Genomic DNA, 23,446 nt, shown 5'->3' with positions numbered 1-23,446 from the left:
AACCCACCAGGGCGCGCCTGGGGGTCCTGGCGCGCCCTGGTGGGTTGTCCCCTCCTCGGGACTCCCCCGGGTGCAACCAGGGCCCAACATGTTCCTTCTGGTCCATAAAAAATCTTTGTACAATTTCATGGCATTTGGACTCCGTTTGATATTGATTTGCTGCGATGTAAAAAACACGGAAAAACAGGAACTGTCACTATGTCAATAGGTTAGTAACAAAAAATGATATAAAATGACTATAAAATGAGTATAAAACATCCAAGATTGATAATAAGACAGCATGGAACAATCAAAAATTATAGATACGTTGGAGACGTATCAGCATCCCCAAGCTTAACTCCTCCTCGTCCTCGAGTAGGTAAGTGATAAAAACAGAATTTTTGATGTGGAGTGTTGTTTAACATGTCATATCACATTCTTTTCTTTATAGCATGGACAATTGGACTTTTTATGTGATTCAAAGCAATAGTCTAGTTTTGACATAATAATTTAGATACTCAAGCCTATCAACAAGCAACCATGTCTTTCAAAATATCAATGCTAAAATAAGTTATCCCTACAAAATCATATAGTCTTCTCATGCTCTGTCTTCTTAACACAAAGTATTTATCATGCACAACCCCGATGACAAGCCGAGCAATTGGTTCATACTTTTTAACGCGCTTCAGCTTTGTCAACCCTCACGCAATACATGAGTGCAAGCCATGGATATAGCACTACGGGTGGAATAGAGTATGATGATAGGGGTAAATATAAAGAAGACAAAAAGTAGAAAATATCACATCGATGCGGCTAACCAACGAGCTATGGTGATGCCCATCAATCGACATCAACGCGAGGAGTAGGGATTGCCATGCAACGAATGCACTAAGAGCTATAAGTGTATGAAATCTCAATATGAAACTAAGTGGGTGTGCATCTAATCCTACCATGGAAAATTCCCACTAGTATATGAAAGTGACAACATAGGAGACTCTCCACATGAAAAACATGGTGCTAATTTGAAGCACAAGTGTGGTAAAGGATACTAACAATGCCAATTCTCTCTTTATTTATTTATTATTTTATTTTTTTTCTTTTCCCTTTTTTTTCTTTTCTCTCTCTTTTTTTTCTTTATTTTCTTTTCCTTTTTTTCTTTTTCTCCCCTTTTTTCTCTCATTGTCGAGAGTATCATCCCGACTTGTGGGGGAATCATAGTCTCCATCATCCTTTCCACACTAGGGCACTGCTCTAAAAATGAATAATGATGATCATCACACTTCTATTTACTTATAATTCAAAAGAAATAAAAATTACAACTTGATATCTATGACAAAGTATGACTCTATAAGACTGCCTCTGGCATGTACCAGGATGTGCAATGATCTAGCGTAACATGTATGAAAAATGATGAACAGTGGCCGAGCCACAACTACTATGTCATCTATAAGATCATGCAAAGCAATACGACAATGAATGCTCAAGTCATCAAACGGAAGCGGTGGAAGTTGCATGGCAATATATCTCGGAATGGCCATGGAAAAGCCATAATAGGTAGGTATGGTGGCTGTTTTGAGGAAGATATAATAAGGCTTATGTGTGATAGAGCGTATCATAGCACGGGGTTTGCATGCACCTGCGAAGTTTGCACCACGTCTCGATATGAGAAAGGGCAATGCACGATACCGTAGAGGCTAGAAAATTGCGGAAAGGTAAGAGTGCTTATAATCCATGGACTCACATTAGTCATAAAGAACTCATATACTTATTGCAAAAGTTTATTAGCCGTCAAAGCAAAGTACTGCTACGCATGCCCCTAGGGGATAGATTGGTAGGAAAAGACCATCGCTCGTCCCCGACCGCCACTCATAAGGAAGACAATCAAAAATAAATCATCCTCCAACATCATGGCATAACGAGAGTCTATACGTGCATGCTTCGGGAATCACAAACCTTAACTCCAATATTCCTACTAGAGCACTGAGGGAGTCCTGGATTAGGGGGTCTCCGGACAGCCGGACTATGTCCTTTGGCCAGACTGTTGGACTATGAAGATACAAGATTGAAGACTTCGTCTCGTGTCCGGATGGGACTCTACTTGGCATGGAAGGCAAGCTAGGTAATACGGATATGTATATCTCCTCCTTTGTAACCGACCTTGTGTAACCCTAGCCCCCTCTGGTGTCTATATAAACCGGAGGGTTTTAGTCTGTAGGACAACAGACAATCATACCATAGGCTAGCTTCTAGGGTTTAGCCTCTCCGATCTCGTGGTAGATCAACTCTTGTAAAACCCATATCATCAAGAATAAATCGAGCATGACATAGGGTTTTACCTCCATCAAGAGGGCCCGAGCCTGGGTAAAACATCGTGTCCCCTGCCTCCTGTTACCATCCGCCTTAGACGCACAGTTCGGGACCCCCTACCCGAGATCCGCCGGTTTTGACACCGACATTGGTGCTTTCGTTGAGAGTTCCTCTGTGATGTCGCCGTAAGGAAGGATGCCTCATCTCGTTGTTAAAAACAACATTACCATCTGGCTGTTGGCCAAACTCTCCGGCTAGGCAGTTTCGTCATGACCACCTGTTCGGCCGCTGCACCGACGATGACTTCTCGGGTCATCAAAAACAGCCTCCACGTTGGCTCGGAATTCGCCGAGCAGATGGATCCAATGGAGATATCTTCCCTAAACAAACTCTTGGATCGCATCACCGCCTTGGGAGTCGCTACGGACTATGATCGGATTGGGCTTAAACCTGATCGAAGGGAGATTAACTCTCCACCGGTCACCCATCATGTTGCGGTGGTGGAGGAACAATGCGGCGATTCTTCCTCTAACTTGAGGACTAACTATGTCCGAATTCCTGAGCTCTTCGAGCCGGACACCCGTTTACGGGAGGACATCACCCAAACCCTAAACCTAGAGACAGGCAGTGGGCCAGACTCATCGGGCAACATACCGGAATCTGAACTTCCAAGATCAGAAACCCCTCGGCCCCTGGGTCTCAGATCGGGTAGGGGTCCGGACTCAAATCCACCCTCCCACCCAGACATAAATGCTCTTTCCCACATCAGGCAAGAGCCCCATGAAACAGTACATCATTATTGGGTCAGATTCCTCCTTGTGATGAACAAGGTTAAGGACTACCGCGAGGAAGACACAGTCTCACTTTTCTGCAATAACAGCACGGACAAGGGAATCCTTAATGCCATAAGTCGTCGTGACATATCACGCTTTGCCGACTTGGCATCCACAGTACGAAAGTACTGTGCGATGGAAAGTGCCTGGAAAACTGAAACGAGATTTTGGGATAATCCGGCTCTGAATATGCACCCAGTTCGAGGTAAAAGGGTGCACTATCATAAGACACCCGAGTTCATTACATAGAAACAAAAACCCTCTACAGGGCACGGAACCGTATTGGAGGGATGGCTTAACGGACCCTGCAAAATTCATAGCACAGCGGATACAATACCAACGCACAGCCTTAGAGCATGTTGGATACTCCAGCAGGTGGCCAAAAGTGGTGAGGATCTTCTTATCCCAAATACCACAGAGCACCATCCCGTGGATAACAATACGGTTTTAACTGTCTTTGAGACCTTCGCGTCAAATAATAGGCGCAAGCGAACACTCCGCAGCATTGCCGAAATCTGCCACGTAGCAGCAATACACCGATGGAGTGACATGGCTATTACCTTCAATGCCAGTGACGAACCTAAATTCCGAACAGCCAGAGCACCAGCCGCACTAGTCCTCAGTCCAATCGTGGACGGCTTTCGACTCACCAAAGTACTCATGGACGGCGGCAGCGGATTAAACCTCATCTATGAGGAAACTCTTCAAAAAATGGAAATAGACTGGAACCGCATTGAGCAAAGTAGCACAACCTTCAGAGGAATCATACCCAGTCGGGAAGCACGATGCGCTGGGAAAATCACACTAGATGTGGTATTCGGTACGCCAGAGAACTATAGGTCCGAAGAAATCACATTTCAAGTGGCCCCGTTCAGCAGTGGATACCACGCCCTTTTAGGACGTGAGGCGTTCACGATCTTCCAAGCCATACCACATTATGGGTACATGAAGCTCAAAATGCCTGGGCCCAACGGAATCATCACTCTCGCCAGTGATCCGGACACAGCACTCCGCACCGAAAACAAAACAGCCGCACTGGCCCTCGAGGCATTATCCGAAGCCCTCTTAGCTGAAGAATTAACCATGCTACGCTCCACGGTGGACAGGGACGATGTGATACTCGACAAGAGATCCAAGTCCACCTCTTTTAAACCAGCGGATGAAATAGTCAAGTTCCACGTCCACCCAACGGACCCTACAAAAACATCCTCCATCGGGGCATAGTTAAACCCCGCCGTGGACGCCGCACTACGAGATTTCTTGCGCGAGAATTGGGACATATTCGCCTGGCATCCTTCAGACATGCCAGGAATCCCACGCAGGCTGGCAGAGCATAGCCTCAATATCCTAAAGGGATTCAAGCCGGTCAAGCAGGATCTTCGGCGTTTCTTCGAACCTAAGAGACAGGCCATGGGAGAGGAACTAGCCAAGTTATTGGAGGCCGGATTCATCAGAGGAATAAAACACCCGGACGGGCTAGCAAACCTGGTGATAGTACCAAAGAAGGATAAATCCTGGCACCTTTGTGTCGATTTCAAGGACCTCAATAAAGCTTGCCCAAAGGATCCCTTCCCCCTCCCCCGCATTGATCAAATTATTAATGCTACCGCAGGACACAAGTAATTGTGTTTCCTCGAAGCATACTCCGGTTACCACTAAATCAAGATGGCGGAGTCCGACCAAGCCGCAACGGCATTCATCACACCATACGGTCCCTTCTGTTTCAACATAATGCCTTTCGGGCTCAAAAACACCGGCGCAACATATCAGCGCATGATTCAGACATGTCTGGAGAAACAAATCGGCAAAATAGTAGAGGCATACGTACATGATGTGGTCGTCAAAACTAAACACGTTGAGTCTCTGATAGACGACTTGAGGCTCACATTCGACAACCTCCGAACATACGACATCAAGCTCAATCCGGAAAAATGCGTTTTCGGCGTACCAGCCGGAAAGCTCCTGGGTTTCATTGTCTCCAGTAGAGGTATTGAAGCTAATCCGGCCAAAATCTGAGCTTTGTCACAGTTGGCTACCCCAACAGACCTCAAACAAATCCAGAAGTTAACTGGATGTGTGGCGGCTCTTAGCCGCTTTATCTCCCGCTTTGGAGAAAAGGCATTACCCTTTTATCGCCTCCTTCGGCACACCGAACACTTCGAGTGGACGGACGCTGCCATAGCTAGATTGGAAGAAATAAAAGCCATACTGGCAACCAACCCAATCCTGGCCGCGCCAAACATCGGCGAACCAATGCTATTATACATTGCGGCAACTCATCAAGTTGTAAGCGTAGTGCTCATCGTCGAACGAGAAGCGGACGGACATAAATTCCCTCTTCAAAAGTCGGTATATTATGTATCCACTGTCCTCACTCCATGCAAATCACGGCACCCACATTATCAATAGATAGCCTATGCGGTATTCATGGCATCCCGGAAACTGCGACACTACTTTCAAGAGTGTTCGATTATAGTAGCCTCGGAGGTGCCACTCAATGATATTATAAACAACCGCGACGCCAAGGTCCGGATTGCCAAATGGGCCATTGAGCTCCTCTCGTTCGACATAACATACAAACCCCGGTGAGCCATTAAATCGCAAGTATTGGCCGACTTTGTCGCCTAATGGACGGAAGCTGAACTCCCTAAAGAGTACGGCGCATACTCCAATTGGATTACGCACTTCGACGGCTCCAAAATGCTGGCTGGACTGGGGGCCGGCGTCGTCCTGACGTCCCCAACCGGAGATACAGTTCAATACGTACTGCAGATACTGTACACAGACTCCAACGATGCAGCCGAATACGAAGCCCTGTTACATGGTATTCGGATGGCAGTTTCCATGGGCATTCATTGCCTGGAGGTGCGGGGGGATTCGAACCTCGCAATATCCCAAATAAATGGAGACTTTTATGCCAAGGATCCGAAGATGGCGGCCTATCGTAACGCCGTCCTAAAGATGTCAGCTCGGTTCGAGGGGCTCGAATTTCACCATGTGGCTCGGGAAAACAATCAGGCGGTAGATATCCTCGCCCGCATCGGCGCAAAACGCGATGCGGTCCCCCAACATCTTTTTAGAGAGGTTGTTTAAGCCATCCGTGGTATGGGAGGGGGACACCAGCAATATTAGTCCGGAACCAGCCACAACACTCGACACCGAACACTCTGACATAATCGGAGGCTCTGCCACCGAAACAACACCTTCAGCCCACGTAACAATGGCCATCATAGCACCATGGACAGAACATTCCTGGCCTACCTAACTAGGCAGGAACTTCCGTAGGACCAAAATGAGGCACGCTGCATAGTGCGGCGATCCAAGGCCTACAGGGTCCATGAGGGAGAATTGTACAAAAAAAGCACTACCGGAGTCCTTCAAAGGTGCATCTCCAAAGAGGAAGGGCGGAACCTTTTGGCAGAAATTCATGCCAGACTCGGCGGTCACCACGCCGCAGCCCGGGCTCTTGTAAGCAAGGCCTTCCATATAGGATTCAATTGGCCGACGGTCCGGGCAGATGCACAGGACTTGGTCCAACGCTTCGCCGGTTGCCAGCTTTTTGCAAATCAAAGCCACATGCCACCCACCGCCCTCCAAACAATCCCCATTACGTGGCCCTTCACAGTCTGGGGGCTTGACATGGTTGGACCCCTTAAAGGGGGAACCCACCAGAAAAAATACTTACTGGTCATGGTGGATATATTCACCAAATGGATCGAAGCCAAACCTGTTAAAACAGCCGAATCCGGACTGGTGACAGACTTCATATCCGGGGTCGTACGCCGTTATGGCGTCCCCCACAGCATCTTCACTGACAACGGCACAAACTTCACAGTCGATGAGGTAAAACTCTGGTGCAGCAAAATGGGCATCAAGCTCGATTTTGCTTCAGTCTATCACCCACAAACCAACGGCCAAGTTGAGCAAGCAAACGGTCTTATAATGAGCGGCATTAAACCCAGATTAGTGCGTTCCTTAACGGAGTCTAACACGCACTGGGTAGAGGAGCTCGACTCCGTACTCTGGGGACTGTGGACCAAGCCGAATCGTAGTACCGGATATACACCCTTCTTTATGGTGTACAGCGCAGAGGCAGTCTTGCCCTGTGACATAATTCATGACTCACCTCGAGTGCGCATGTACGAAGAAAGAGAAGCCGAGCTCGATCGACAGGACAGTCTGGACACCCTGGAGGAGGAGCGCGATGTAGCAAAAGCTCACAGATACCAAAGCAGAGAAGTACGGGCCAAAACTTATAACGTTGGTGAACTAGTTCTACGCCTGCCGGATAAGAAAAAGAACAAGCTCGGGGCCAAATGGGAAGGTCCCTTCATTATTGACCAAGTTCTGACCGGTCGAGCGTACCGACTGCGGGATGCATCGACTAATCGACTCGAGCCGAACCCATGGAACGTGGCCAGGCTTCAAAGATTCTACGCCTAGCGTCGGACTCTATGTTCGTCCCCTTCCTCTGTCCATTTTTTGCATATACATTATTTGTCTTGTTTTTCTTTCTTTCTTTTATTCTTTCTCTAGGCCTTCAAGGGCCAACTTGTGCCTCGCTTGCACATTATAGATGTGCTAGCCGTGCTCATCATACCTGGGGGCTTCTTTCACAGAAGCTTAATTATTTATCTGGGCCTCATGCCTCGCACATGTGTTATACTTCTGCATGTACCTTTTTTCGCCATTATATGCATCGATATGACTTAAGTTTTGGCCAAGCTGGGTTGCCTGGCTCTTGTATTTATGCCCTACATTACCGTTAATTCAGCTAGGGCATAAGGGGAGCACCTTTGCGATTGTTACTGCCGGGTCAGCCGGATGTGTACCTCCGACCGGGTGAAGCCGAAAGCTAGCGTTCTTAAGGGAATATTCTGTCGGTGAACAAAAGATGATTTTTATTTATTTTCCATATGTGCCCCCAGATGTTTTTTCCTGTGTTTCCTATCGCAGCCCGGACATGCACTTTAGGGCATGCGTACCTAGGGAAAGGAACCCTTAACGGAACTATTCTCCCTAGAAGATGTTTCTTACTACCCATGTAATATAACATAACTAGTTGGGCACTTGTCTGTTCAAGCACTAATGACCCCTACGCCTGGTCTCCACGCATACCCCGGTTCTTATATAATTGAGCGGGTATTCGGATACACTCTGGACTATCGGGTCCCAAGGTTGAAGCGAAAAGGTCCGCCATGACAAAGGATATACAATCCGGCTAGAAGGCATTAAACATGTCACTTTAATTACATAGTCATGCGGACTGACTAAATTCCTCTTCTATACCATCCAACAGGCGGTCTAGCCTACAATCCTGTTGGGAATACTTTGCGGCTAATTCTACTTGCCCATAAACTAAGCTAACGGGAATCTCTTTTCCACCGGGCCCCACAGGTCCGACCTCGGCCATGTGATTTGGGTCAGCCTTGGTATACCACGTCTTCACTATGGCCCAGGCTTCCCTGGCACCTTGACGGCAGGCCGATATCTTCCTTAATCGGAAATGCCGCCGTGCTCCCTTGAGCTTCTCCGTAAGCTCTGCAACGCCTTCTGGCAAGGAGACGGATGGCCACAAGGCCTGGGAACACCTTGCATCACCTGACGAACTTGTTCGTGCAGTTGTGAGAGCTTGGATAGAAGATCACCCGCAGACCCGGGCATTTCCTCCGCGGGACGACCCGTCAGCATACCTACAGACATAACGCTGTTAGCCGGCTTCTTCGTCGAACTCCTTCAAAAGGATTCGTTCAAGCACTTACTAAAAATGCCGTGTCGAAGCCGCTTATTCTCCTTCTCGGAGTCTGCAAGTTGGGGTCGAATGTCTTTCAGTTCCATGCTAAGCTTGGTATTGGTGTCTTGGAGATTGTTTTTCTCCCGCCTGACCTCAGTCAGCACGCGTTCGCGAGCCTGTAGCTGTCGCACGACATGCTGGTCCTCCAGATTTTCTCCGGATTCATCTGCAACATCTATTGTTAGATCTGTAGCCACGCCGCACACTATATGGTAACCATCATTCTTTAAAAGTAAATGTTACCAGCAGGGAACTTTTTCGGTTCCTTCAATGCGGCAACAGCAGCCCGCAGTTGGGTCTTGCATTCTTCCATCTCCTGCAACAGCCGAGTATTCTTCTCTGTAAGAACCTGCACAACAAAGATGATCCTTAAATCAGTTCTGCTAACTGTTTCAAGTCTCAGGGGCTACTGATACATATAATCGTCAAATTCACTTACCCGTACATCCTTTACATACTAATCCATGGCTCTGGCTAGACCATCTTGAGCAGCACGGAGGTACGCCTCTCCAGAATTGAAGGCCTCAAATACCTCTGGTGAGAAACAAGTGTCGCGGAGTACGGCCCGGCGGCGCCTATGATTCATGGCGCTTTCCACTTCTGAATTTGTGGCGGATAATCTATCTGCATCCTCTGTAGGAGGATTATCCTGCGCCCGCCCCATATCGGCTTCCGCCTCTACGTCCGGTCCTGGCACCCGACTGGTCAAAGCATGATTAGCAACATCGCCAGACATATTCCGGCGAGCGTTTTTTCTGATAAAGAAACACGGGCGTCATTACATTTCGAGAAAGACGACAACCACGGAGCGGAGTTTCTGTTATACCTTTGCGCCGGCGTCTCCGTCCTGACTGCCTTCCTTTTTGGCCTGCCCGGCCTCGGTGCCTCTTGTTGGCGAGTTGCTGAGGGCTCGACAGGGCGTCCCGAATGCCTTCCCTGTAAAAACGCCATATGTATATGGTAGGTGAAGTGTCTAAAAGGGGATCCTAGTTTTTGGAGTTGGGATTTTTTGTTTTTTCTTACATGCAATGCAGGAAGCAGTCCGGGATAGTCAGCCTTAATGGCCACCATGGCATCATCACAGCTTAACTGATAGAACTGCCGGTCTATCAACTCCACGAATATGACCGGATCTTCTTTGAGTCCGGAGTCGAGGGCCCGATCAAGGTCCTCTGGTTGTGGGGAGGGGCTGCTGACCTCCTTTATGGCTTTCCGCAGTTCCTGCCGCAAAACGGCAAGGTGAATACCTACGACAAAGAATGCGGGAAGGAATGGGAGTAAGGAAATATAACTCATCCAGCTTGGAGGATTATACATGGAGAATCCATCCCGTGGCTTGATGCGGATGAACTCCTCTTCCTCTCCCTTGAACAATTCGAACATAATTTTTGCTAAAGTGGCAGCATTGTCTGGACCCTTACCCCCGCAACTGGTGGCGTCATACGCCCCGTTAAAACACCACAAGGGGTGCCCTCGATATTGAAGTGGTTGCACTCCCCGCATTATGCATATTGACATAACTTCGATTACTATCAATCCTGATTGAGCCAGTGCTTTAATCCGGTTCATCAGGTAAAGGACTTCTCCATTGTCTTCCTTGGGGGCTTCTGGGCGCCAACTTCGGCGTTCCTTCAGAGGGGCATTGCTGAACTCAAGAAGACCCCGCCGAATAGGGTCCGGAAGGGGAACGTCCTCTATATAAAACCATTCCGAAGGCCAGTCTTCGGACGACTTCTTCGGGGTACCGGACAGGTATCCAGTTCCGGCGATGCACCATATTTCGGCTCCGCCCACTTGATAAAGTGACCCCCTCTGTGTGCGAGGGACAAGGCAAAATAGCCTTTTCCACAGCTCGAAATGAGCCTCGCAGCCCAGGAACAACTCGCAAAGAGCAACATAGCCGGTGATGTGTAAAATGGAGGCAGGGGTGAAATTGTGTAATTGGAAGCCGTAGAACTCCAGGAGCCCGCGGAGGAATGAATGAATTGGAAATACGATTCCTCTTAATAAATAGGGAACAAGGCAGACCCGCTCCCCCGTAGAGGGACTGGGGAAGCTCTCCGCTTGCTCCCCGCCATTGTAGGTGGCAAGCCCAGCTCGAACGGGCACCATGTATGCTGGAGGGAGAAATCCCTTAGTCTGCAGTTCGATTAATCGACTGTGTGGGACGGAACACCTCTCCCAATCACTGGGCTTAGGGCTACGGGGGCGGGAGGAGGAGCTGCGGAGGTCGGCCATGCTGGAATGGATCTTTCCGAAGCGCGCTCTAATGGATTCTCGCTGGGGGAGGATGGTGTGGATCGGATCTGAGAATCCCCATCCTTTTAATAGACAATTTATTTATCTGGCTAGAGGGGCGAATGTAAAAATGCCCTGGCGCCTCGTATTCATTCGACACGTGAGAAATAGCCCTTATTGGGCATAGAAGCCAAGAGGTCCAAACATTTATGGGGCCGGACACTGCTTTACAAACGTTCGAAATATGGAGAAGAACCCGCCTTGCAATGCCGAAGACAACACTGCGCGCCGGATTCATCGTCATTGAAGCCTGGTTCGGGGGCTACTGAGGGAGTCCTGGATTAGGGGGTCTCCGGACAGCCGGACTATGTCCTTTGGCCGGACTGTTGGACTATGAAGATACAAGATTGAAGACTTCGTCCCGTGTCCGGTGGGACTCTACTTGGCGTGGAAGGCAAGCTAGGTAATACGGATATGTATATCTCCTCCTTTGTAACCGACCTTGTGTAACCCTAGCCCCCTCTGGTGTCTATATAAACCGGAGGGTTTTAGTTAGGACAACAGACAATCATACCATAGGCTAGCTTCTAGGGTTTAGCCTCCCCGATCTCGTGGTAGATCAACTCTTGTAATACCCATATCATCGAGAATAAATCGAGCATGACATAGGGTTTTACCTCCATCAAGAGGGCCCGAACCTGGGTAAAACATCATGTCCCTGCCTCCTGTTACCATCCGCCTTAGACGCACAGTTCGGGACCCCCTACCCGAGATCCGCCGGTTTTGACACCGACAAGCACAATTACTCATCAACATAACTCACATATCACATCATCATATCTCAAAACTATTACTAAGAATCAAGTTTATTCTGTCGAATGATCTTCCTGACTTTTTTTCTCTCTTAAATCTTCTTGGATATTTATCACCTTTGGACTAATTTTCACATGTTGCTTTTCATAAGCTCAAACAAATATAAGTGAAGATCATGAGCATAATAAATTTTTTGTTCTCTCAAAATAATTTAAGTGAAGCAAGGGAGAATTTCTTAAAATTTTACTAACTCTCAAATAAATCTTAGTGAATCAAGAGAGCATTTCTTCAAACATAGTAAGCACACCGTGCTAAAAAAGATGTCAGTGAAGCACCAGAGCAAGTCCTAGCTCATAAAAGATTTAAGTGAAGCATAGAGAGCAATTCTAACAGGTCATGACATAATTTTGGCTCTCTCGAATTGGTGTGTCTAGCAAGGATTGATGACTTAAAACACAAAATAAAACAAGCAAAGACTCATATCATACAAGACACTCATGTCACAGCCCTAGAATTTGGTTGCAGAAAGTGGCTTTGCATCCATGCATCATGTTTAAATTCAAGAAAACTTGAATTGAGGAAATTTGAAAGCCTCAAAAAATTTAATTAAAAGAAGGGCAAATAACCATGGAAAATGCATCCAATGTTTCCAAAATGCTCTTCAATGATGTTTAATATTTTTGGCAAGGGTTTTGGTCCAAACCAAAAATATGGAACATTTTTGAGGAATTATTTTGGCCATTTGGATTTAAATCAATAAATATTTGAGTTGGATTTAATTATTCTATAAAAGAATTGCAAGTCCAACAATTCTGAAAAAACCTATGAGTGGCTTTGAATATATTGCATCAAGCCACATAAATATTTTCAGAAGCTACTAAATGATTTGGGCTGTGAATCAAATCAAAACAAAACAAAATAAATAGAAAACTGAAACAGATTGAGAGAGAGAGAAGGATTACCTGGCGCTTACCTACAGCCCAGAGGCCCACTACTGTGCGGCCCAGCCCACCAGGGGCATACCTGTCTTCAACCTCTACCTACTCGCAGAGGCAAGCCGAGCACGGCACCCGCGCGTGCCGGCATGCAGCTGCCTGCCTGGCCCCCCTGGCCAGCGCGGTGCCGCCCACGACACCCTGGGACCCCCTCTGCTTCTCCCTCGCTCTCTGGACCTCTCTTCCCCTCGCTCATCTGCTTTCTTCCCCTAGCGGAGCTCACCGTCGCTGATCGTCACCACCGCGGCCACCGAGCCCCCCCTTGCCTATCCAGCTTGTCGCCGAGGTCCGCCATGCCCCGAAGCCCCTCTACGACGAAGATGAAGACCCCAGGAGCCCCGCAGCGTCGCCACCACCACCATCTCCGTCCCCTGCCTTGGCGGCCGTTGTCGCATGATTCGCCGCTTGCCGGTCGTCCCCGAGCCCGCTGAAACCACCGCCGGCCCCTTGTGAGCTCCTCTTCCTTTCCTCCCCGTCCTCTTGCTCGCGCGCCTGCTCTAACTGTGCTAGCCGTCGCATCCGTGAGCTCACCGCCGGCGTCCTTGTCGCCGCCGTCGTTGCAGGTCACCAAACTCGCGCCCGAGCACGTCGTTGAGGTCCTGCAGCCCCTGTAGACCCAACGGTGTGCCTAGTTTGCTTCGTCGTGCACCACTGCACCATCCCGCTCGAAGCCGTAGCTCCAGTCGCCGCCCAACTCGCCTGCACCGCCGCTACCGAGAGCCCTGCGCCGTGTTGCTGCCACCGCTGGATGCGCGGGAGCACGGGCTCCCTCCTGGTTCCCTCAGCGCGCCTAGTCGTCGCCCCTAGCGCCACCCCGGCGAGGCGCCGCCACACTGCAAGGTCGCCGATGCTTGATCCGGCGATGCTGACGTGGAGCCATCATTAGGCGTTAATCACCACTAACCCTCCTAACAGACACTGACGAGCGGGCCCCGCGTTGGGTCAAATCCCAGTCAACACGGGATTAACCTCTAATTAACTATAAGCATATGATATGTGGGACCGGGTCGACAGGTTTGACCATGGTCAGCCCTGTTGACTTGCTGACGTCACGGTGACGTCATGCTGACGCAATAAGTCCTTTTCTGGATTTGATTTATTTCTAAATAACCAGGAAATTCTAGAAAATGTCTAAAACTTCTAAAATTCATAGAAATTCAACTGTAACTCCAAATAAGATAAATTATATATGAAAAATGATCAGAAAAATCCAATCTATCCATCTATACCATTTTCATGCATGTTTGAGCAACTTAACCTCACTGTTTAGTCCAAAACATGATAATGCACTATTTGAATTCATAGTTTGAATTTGAATTTGAACCTTGAGTTCAAATCAACCCAAACCTTTCTGTTACTACTTGCATTAGCTCAAATCACAACATATTGTCATGTCATGATCATGCATCATATTGTGCATTGCATTGATTGTGCTCTTCCTTGTTTGCCGGTAATTGTCCCCTTTCGGTAGACGCTGCTCCGACGCTGTGATCGTTGACACTGATGAAGACTCAATGTTATCTTCAGAAGTGCCAGGCAAGCAAAACCCCCTTGTTCATTCCGATACAATCCCACTCTCTTGCTCCTGCTCTCTTTTACTGCATTAGGGCAACACCGATTCAACTGTTACATGCTGCGGTAGTTGAACCCTTTCCTCTGCATGACCTGTCATTGCCACAGTAAATAGATGAAACCGTCTAGCATGAGTAGGAGTTGTTTGAGCCCTGATTTGCCTACTCATTCATGCTTGTTTGTCATGCCTGCTACTGCTTAGAGTTGAGTCAGGTCTGATTCATCGGGAATGAACTGGAACGTGGTGAACATGTCCTACCGTTGAGAGCTAAGTGTGTGAACACGATTTGGTAAAGGTAGCAGTGAGAGGCCTTGTAGGAGTACATGGTGGGTTGTCTCATTGCAGCCGTCCTCAGGAACTGAGTCCTGTGTTTGTGATCCATGAACAGTTACTACCACACATTGGGTTCCGGTAACTTGGCCCCTCTCGGCTTATTAATCAACTCGATCTCTGTCCAGGAGTTGCAACTAGTTTCTGGTGTTTGTAGGTAGTGTTAGTAGTCTACCAAGTGGCACCCGGTACAAGTGGGCTTGGGACAGACTAGGCACCGTGGCACGGTGTACCAAGTGGCACCCGGATGGTGGACTTGGGAACCCTGCTCACATCGTTTGGGGCCGTGAGCGACACCCCGGCCAGATCTCCTTGCGGATGGAACCCGAATAGGCGATAAACCTGGACTAGAGACTTGTTGGTTAGTCAGGTCATGGCTGACTCCCTCGCCCGGCTTCCGCTTGAAGGTTGCCGAGGTACATGACGTGTACAGGGCGATAAGTGGCGAGAGCGTGTGTGAAGAAGTACACCCCTGCAGGGTTATCATTATCTATTCGAATAGCCGGATTTCTCGGATATGGAAACTTGGACCCCTTGCATAGTTCATAGACAAGTGTAACTGGATACTCTAAAACTCGCAAGATAAGCGTGAGTGCTACGGATGGCGTTCTCGCAGGGAGACGGGGGCGGATCCATACTGGTGTATTGGTATGGTGAATTTGTGGACTCGTGTGCGCCACCCCAAAAGAGTTACTCGCAGTCGTAGTATAGGATAGCCACTGAGTCAAAGCTGGCTTGCTGGAGTCAAACTCCACCACCCCCTTTATTGATACCGATGCACATGTAGTTAGTTCTGATGTAAGTCTAGCTGGGTACATTGTACTCATGTTTGCTTATATTATGTTTTGCAGAGAGACGTCAGTCTCGCTAGTAGTTCCACATGGACTTTGAAGTTTAGCTTGTTACCTCAGCTACGATCTTGTACCCTTGGGAGGGTCATGTAGATAGTCAGGCTTCTCAGCCTTTTTCATTTGTAGTTGTCTGTACTCAGACAAGTTAAGCTTCCGCATGTGCTTGTTGCTTGTATGCTCTGTATGTTGGGTCATGAGACCCATGTTTGTAATACTTGGCTCCTCGGAGCCTAATGAATAAATACTTTGAGTCGTAGAGTTTTGTTGTGATGCCATGTTGTATTTACACATATCAAGCATATTGTGTGTATGATTGAAATGCTTGGTATGTGTGGGATCTGACAACCTAGTTGTTTATTCTTGGTAGCCTCTCTTATGGGGAAATGTAATCTTGTGCTTCCATGAGCCATAGTAGTCCGCTACAGCCTGGTTCACCGGAGTCCTGTTAGCCCAGCACTACTGCTCCGGAACACTTGACTGGCCGGCATGTGATTCACTTCGTTCCTATGTCTGTCCCTTCGGGGAAATGTCACGTGGTGACATCCGGAGTCCTGCCTAGCCTGCTACAGCCCGGTTCACCGGATTCCTGTTAGCCCAGTGCTACAGCCCGGATTCGCACGCTGCTGACCGACATGCTTGATGTTGATTCATGTATGCATGTCCCCGTAAGTTAGTGCCACTTTGGGTTCACGACTAGTCATGTCGGCCCAGGTTCTCTGTCATATGGATGCTAGCGACACTATCATATACGTGAGCCAAAAGGCGCAAACAGTCCCGGGCCATGGTAAGGCGACACCCGTGGGAATACCGTGCGTGAGGCCGCAAAGTGATATGAGGTGTTACCGGCTAGATCAATGTGACTTGGAATCGGGGTCCTGACAACTCAAAGCAAAACACATATCATGTGACAAATAAAAATATAGTCTCAAGTAAAATACAAATGGTCGTTGGAAGAAAGTGGGGATGCCACTCGGGGGGCATCCCCAAGCTTAGTTGGTTGCTCATTTTTGGATAATAGCTTGGGATGCTGGGGCATCCCCAAGCTTAGGCTCTTCCATCCTTCCTTCATCCATCGTAAGATAACCCAAAACATGAAAACTCTAATCACACAAAACTCAACAAAACCTTCGTGAGATCCGTTAGTATAAGAATAATAAATCACTACTATAAGTACTATATCAAACCAATTCATATTTTGTTTTTGTATTATATGTATTGTATTCCATATTTTCTATGGCAAAAACTCATCAAAGAAAACCATAGAGCCATCAAAATAAGCACACAACACAAAGAAAACAAAATCTGTCAAAACAGAACAGTCTGTAGCAATCTGACTATTTCGAATACTTCTGTAAATCCAAAAATTCTAAAAAATTAGGACGACCTGAGAAATTTGTATATTGATCTACTTCAAGTGGAATGGGTATTTTATCACTCTCTGGTAAAAAATGTAAATTAATTTCGTGAGTGTAAATGTTTCTTTTTTTCAGCAAGATCAAACAACTATCACCGAAGAAGATCCTAAAGGCTTTACTTGGCACAAACACTAATTAAAACATAAAAAACACAAGCATAACAGTAGAATAATTGTGCTAACACTCAAGAACTGAAAGCAAAAATAAATTTTATTCATTGGGTTGCCTCCCAACAAGCGCTATAGTTTTACGCCCTCAGCTAGGCATAAAGCAAGGATCTAAGTTTTGTCATCTTTGTCCAACTCTTCAATCAAACACTTAGAATCCTTCAAAGATTTAGCATAAAGACCTTCAATAGAAATACTCCTTGGAGTAAATTTAAATACTTCATTCTTACAAAAGGGATCTCTTCTCTCTTCAACAAAGTCTGGATGGGTGCTAATCATCTTAAGGTCTCCCTTATCATTATTACTAGAGGATGCACCCTTGTTTCTAGATCTCCTACTCTTTACGGGAGTTTCCTCAATAATTTTAGTGGTAGTGAAAGTCGTGCTTATATTACTAAAGATTTCTTCCAATTTATCAATCCGAGACGGACTTTCTTCTATTATTTCATGGATTAGGGTACCCCTCTCTTTTAACAACTTAAAAATATCGCCCGCTTTTGACCCAAGATTAGTAGCAAAATTATGCATTTTTATGTATAATTTCCATTTGATCTTCGGTGAGCATTTTCTTTTCGATGGCACCTAGTCTTTCCATGACATGCTCAAGTGTCAAAATTGTTTCATTAACCATAAGAGGTGGTGATCCCACTAAATTTGCCATAGCATTAAGAGCATCAAGGACGAATCTATACCAAGTGGTGATGCCAACATAAAAACAACGAAGAAGCACAACGGTAGATTGCTTACAGATAGATCTATTATGAGGATTGCAAATTCTAAACCAAGCATGTTTTAAATTTTCTCCTCCCATTTATTTAAAGTTGAGGACCTCGTCCTCGGGAGTGCAAGCAATAGAGGAAGAACTATCCATAACGGCAAACAAGGATGCACACAAAAACAGATCTAGCAAGAAAACAGAGAACAGAAAAAGAGGGGCGAATAAAACGACAAATTTTTGTGAAGTGGGGGAGAGGAAAATGGAAAATAATGTAAATTGCGAGGAGATGAGATCTGTGATTAGGAACCTGGTTATGTTGAAGATCCTCCCCGGCAACGGCACTAGAAATTCCTTTTGATTGCTCCCTGACTATTGCGCCAGAAAACTCCTGTATGCTAACACTACATCGGTATTTCCCCAACGAGGACAGGATGATGTAGCACAGAGAAGGTAGGTATTTCCCTCACTGATGAAACCAAGCTTATCGAACTAGTAGGAGAACCAAGCAACACAACGTAAACAGCACATGTACACAAATAACAACACCTGCAACCTGACGTGCTAAAGGGGTTGTCAATCCCTTTCGGGTAACGATGCCAGAAATTTGTAGTAGATTGAAATAATAGATCATAAATAAACAAAGTGTAGAAAAGTATTTTTGTATTTTTGGTTTAATAGATCTGAATAAAAATGCTAAGGAAAAGTAGATCGGAAGCAAATATATGAGAAAGAAGACTCGGCGGCCATAGGTTTCACTAGTGGCTTCTCTCGAGAAAGATAGAAAATGGTGGGTAAACAAATTACTTCTAGGCAATTGATAGAGCCTCAAATAATTATGACGATATCCAAGCAATGATCATTACATAGGCATCACGTCCAAGATTAGTAGACCGACTCCTGCCTGCATGTACTACTATTACTCCACACATCGACCATTATCCAGCATGCATCTAGTGTATTAAGTTCATGGGAAAATGGAGTAATGCAATAAGAACGATGACATGATGTAGACAAGATCTGTTTATCTATTGCGTAGATATAGATCCCATCTGTTTATCCTTAGTAGCAACGATACATACGTGTCGGTTCCCTTTCTGTCACTGGGATCAAGCACCGTAAGATCGAACCCACTACCGGGCACCTCTTCCCATTGCAAGATAAATAGATCAAGTTGGCCAAAAAAACCCAAATATCGGAGAAGAAATATGAGTCTATAAGAGATCATGCATATAAGAGATCAAAGAAACACAAATAACTTTCATGGATATAAAAAGATATGACTGATCATAAACTCAAAGTTCATCAGATCCCAACAAACACACCACAAAAAGAGTTACATCATATGGATCTCCAAGAGACCATTGTATTGAGAATCAAGAGAGAGAGAGATGAAGCCATCTAGCTACTAACTACGGACCCGAAGGTCTACAAAGAACTACTCACGCATCATTGGAGATGCACCAATGGAGGTGGTGAACCCCATCTGAGATGGTTTCTAGATTGGATCTGGTGGTTCTGGACTCTACGGCGGCTGGATGAATATTTCGTCGACTCTTCTAGGGTTCTGGTATTTTTGGGGTATTTATGGAGCAAAGAGGCGGTCCGGGGGGCATCCGAGGTGGGCACAACCCACCAGGGCGCGCCTGGGCCTCCTGGCACTCCCTAGTGGGTTGTCCCCTCCTTGGGACTCCCCCCAGGTGCAACCTGGGCCCAACATGTTCTATCAGGTCGATAAAAATCCCTGTAAAGTTTCGTGGCATTTGGAATCTGTTTGATATTGATTTTTTCCGATGTAAAAAACATAGAAAAAACAAGAACTGGCACTTGGCACTATTTCAATAGGTTAGTACTAAAAAAATGATATAAAATGACTAGAAAATGATTATAAAACATCCAAGATTGATAATAAAACAGCATGGAACAATCAAAAATTATGGATACGTTGGAGACGTATCACTCTACGTGATCAAAGGCCAGAAGGTGGACTACGGAAAGGTAGAGATAACGAAGCCCTTCGAACTCACGTTCCACAGCTAGCCGATCCCCATTGGCAACTTCAGGGTGAACTTGTTGAGTGTGAAAGAGGGGCACGAGGATTTGCCTCCTGCAGTATGGCTCGGGGAGAGGATGACGAGACCCCTATGCGGCTTGGAGACTGCAAGGGTTGGATGCTGTTGTGGCCAAAGAATCTTCTTCGTTTGGAGGTGGCCGAGAGCACGCTAGTAACCACACATCAGCAAGCATGTATGAACACCACCTCCCTACCTACGCAATTACCAGCACCTGTAGTGCCCTGTGAGAGAGGTGGATGACGCAAGGAAGGGGGTCCAATAGTGGATGATGTAATCGCCCCCATAGAACAAAGAATGGATGACTAGATAGACGAAGATGACCCTCTTCGATTCCTCAATATAGGAGCCTATGATGAGGACGTAGAAATGATGGGTCAGCCATATGACTCGGGCTATCAGTATGTTGATGGCGAGATGGATGATGTGCCCGGGAAGGAATGTCCTAGGGTTGATTGTAAGAAGTCTCTGTTCATGCAATCCTCACAGGACATTCCTCCAGATGCAGCCTCAACACAATGCCAAGTAGCCGAGGGTCGTACTAGCCCGACAACACTGGTGGCAGGTGATACATCCATTTTGCATCATGTTTTCCTACTATTATTTATATTGTTTTTATGCATAATAATGCATGTTGGAGTACTTCTAAAGCCTATTCTCTCATAATATGCAAGGTTTACACAAAGAGGGGGAATATCGGCAGCTGGAGTTCTGGAACTGAAAAAGCTACGTCAACCTACGTATTCTGCACAACTCCAAATGAGCTGAAACTTCACGGAAATTTTTTATGGAATATATAAGAAATATTGGAGCCAATAAGTACCAAAGTGGGGCCACCAGGTGGGCATAACCCACCTAGGCGCGCCAGGAGGCCTAGGTGCACCCCTCTTCTGGCATATATGTCATTCTGACCTAGAAAAAATAAGGAGAGGACATTCGGGAAGAAGCGTTGCCGTCTCGAGGTGGAACTTGGGCAGGAGCACTTTTGCCCTCCGGTGAAGCGATTCCACCGAGGGAACTTCCCTCCCAAAGGGGGAAATCACCAACAACTCTCCCATCTTGGGGAAGGAAATCTCCAGCAACATCTTCAACGGCACCATCTCCTCTCAAACCCTAGTTCATCTCTTGTGTTCAATCTTTGTACCTGAACTATAGATTGGTACATGTGGGTGACTAGTAGTGTTGATTACATCTTGTAGTTGATTACTATATTGTTTATTTGGTGGAAGATTATATGTTCAGATCCATTATGCTATTTAATACCCCTCTGATCTTGAGCATGATTATCATTTGTGAGTAGTTACTTTTGTTCTTGAGGTCATGAGAGAAATCTTGTTGCAAGTAATCATGTGAACTTGATATGTGTTCGATATTTTGATGGTAAGTATGTTGTGATTCCCTTAGTGGTGTCACGTGAAAATTGACTACATGACACTTCACCATATTTTGGGCCTAAGGGAATGCATTGTGGAGTAGTTATTAGATGATGGGTTGTGAGAGTGACAGAAGCTTAAACCCTAGTTTATGTGCTATTCCGTAAGGGACTCATTTGGATCCAAAAGTTTAACGCTATGGTTAGAATTTATTCTTAATACTTTTCTCATAGTTGTGGATGCTTGCCAGGGGGTTAATCATAAGTAGGAGGTTTGTTCAAGTAAGAATATCACCTAATTAAGCACCGTTCCACCCACATATCAAATTATCAAAGTAGCGAACACAAATCAAACCAACATGACGAAAGTGACTAGATGAAATTCCCATGTACCCTCAAGAACGCTTTGCTTATCATAAGAGACGGTTTTGGCCTGTCCTTTGCCTCAAAAGGATTGGGCTACCTTGCTGCAATTTTGTTACTATTATCGCTACTTGCTCGTTACAAATTATCTTGCTATTAAACTACTCGTTACTTATAATTTCAGTGCTTGTAGAGAATACCTTGCTGACAACCACTTGTCATTTCCTTCTGCTCCTTGTTGGGTTTGACACTCTTAATTATCGAAAGAACTACCATTGATCCCATATACTTGTGGGTCATCAAGGCTCTTTTCTGGATCCATTGCCGGGGAGTGAAGTGCTCTTGGTGAGGAAAAAATTATTACTACGTGCTGAAATTTACTGTCACTTGTTACTATGGAGAACAATCCTTTGAGGGGTTTGTTTGGGGTATCTTCACCTTGATCGGAACCACAATTGGTCACCCCTCAACCTACTGCACCTACTAAAAATATTGGTTATGAAATTCCTTCGAGTATGATAGAACAACTGCTAGCTAATCCTTATGCAGGAGATGGAACTGAACATCCTGATATGCACTTGATATATGTGGATGAAATTTGTGGATTATTTAAGCTTGCAGGTTTACCCAAATATGAAGCTAAGAAGAAGTTTTTCCCCTTATCTTTGAAGGGAAAAGCATTGGCATGGTATAGGCTATGCGACGATATTGGATCTTGGAATTAGAATCGATTGAAATTGGAGTTTCACCAAAAAAATTATCCTATGCATCTAGTTCATCGTGATCGGAGTTACATATATAATTTTTGGCCTCGTGAAGGAGAAAGTATCGCTCTAGCTCGGGGGAGGCTTAAGTCAATATTATATTCATGCCCCAATCATGAGCTCTCAAGAGAAATTATCATTTAGAATTTTTATGCTCGGCTTTCTCATGATGATCGATCCATGCTCGATACTTCTTGTACTGGTTCCTTTATGAAGAAGACTATTGAATTCAGGTGGGATCTTTTAGAAAGAATTAAACGCAACTCTGAATATTGGGAACTCGACGAAGGTAAAGAGTCAGGTATTAAGCTTATGTATGATTGTGTTAAATCTTTTATGAATACCGATGCTTTTCAAAAGTTTAACACTAAATATGGACTTGACTCTAAGATAGTAGCCTCCTTTTGTGAATCATTTGCTACTCATGTTGATCTCCCTAAGGAGAAGTGGTTCAAATATCACCCACCTATTAAAGAAGAAATTAAAGAACCGGTAATAGCTAAAGATGAAACTATTATCTATAATGTTGATCTAGTTGTTCCTACTGCTTATATTGAAAACCCACCTTTCCCTGTTAGGATAAAGGAACATGCTAAAGTTTCAAATGTGGTAAATAAAAGTTATATTAGAACACTAAAACCAGTTGAACAAATCAAGGTTGAGCCTAGTGTTGTTATGGTTAAAGATCTCTTGGTAGAAAATATAGATGGGCATGTTATTTACTTCTGTGACGAAGCTGCTAGAATTGCCAAACCTGATGAAAAATATAAACATAGACCCGTTGTTGGCATGCCTGTTGTCTCAGTCAAAATAGGAGATCACTGTTATCATGGTTTATGTGACATAGGTGATAGCGTGAGTGATA

This window comes from Triticum urartu, chromosome 2A (genome assembly GCF_056163025.1).
Source record: "Triticum urartu cultivar PI428250 chromosome 2A, HENAU_Tu73, whole genome shotgun sequence".
In the NCBI taxonomy this organism is placed as follows: Eukaryota; Viridiplantae; Streptophyta; class Magnoliopsida; order Poales; family Poaceae; genus Triticum; species Triticum urartu.
This window is presented reverse-complemented; position numbering follows the sequence as displayed.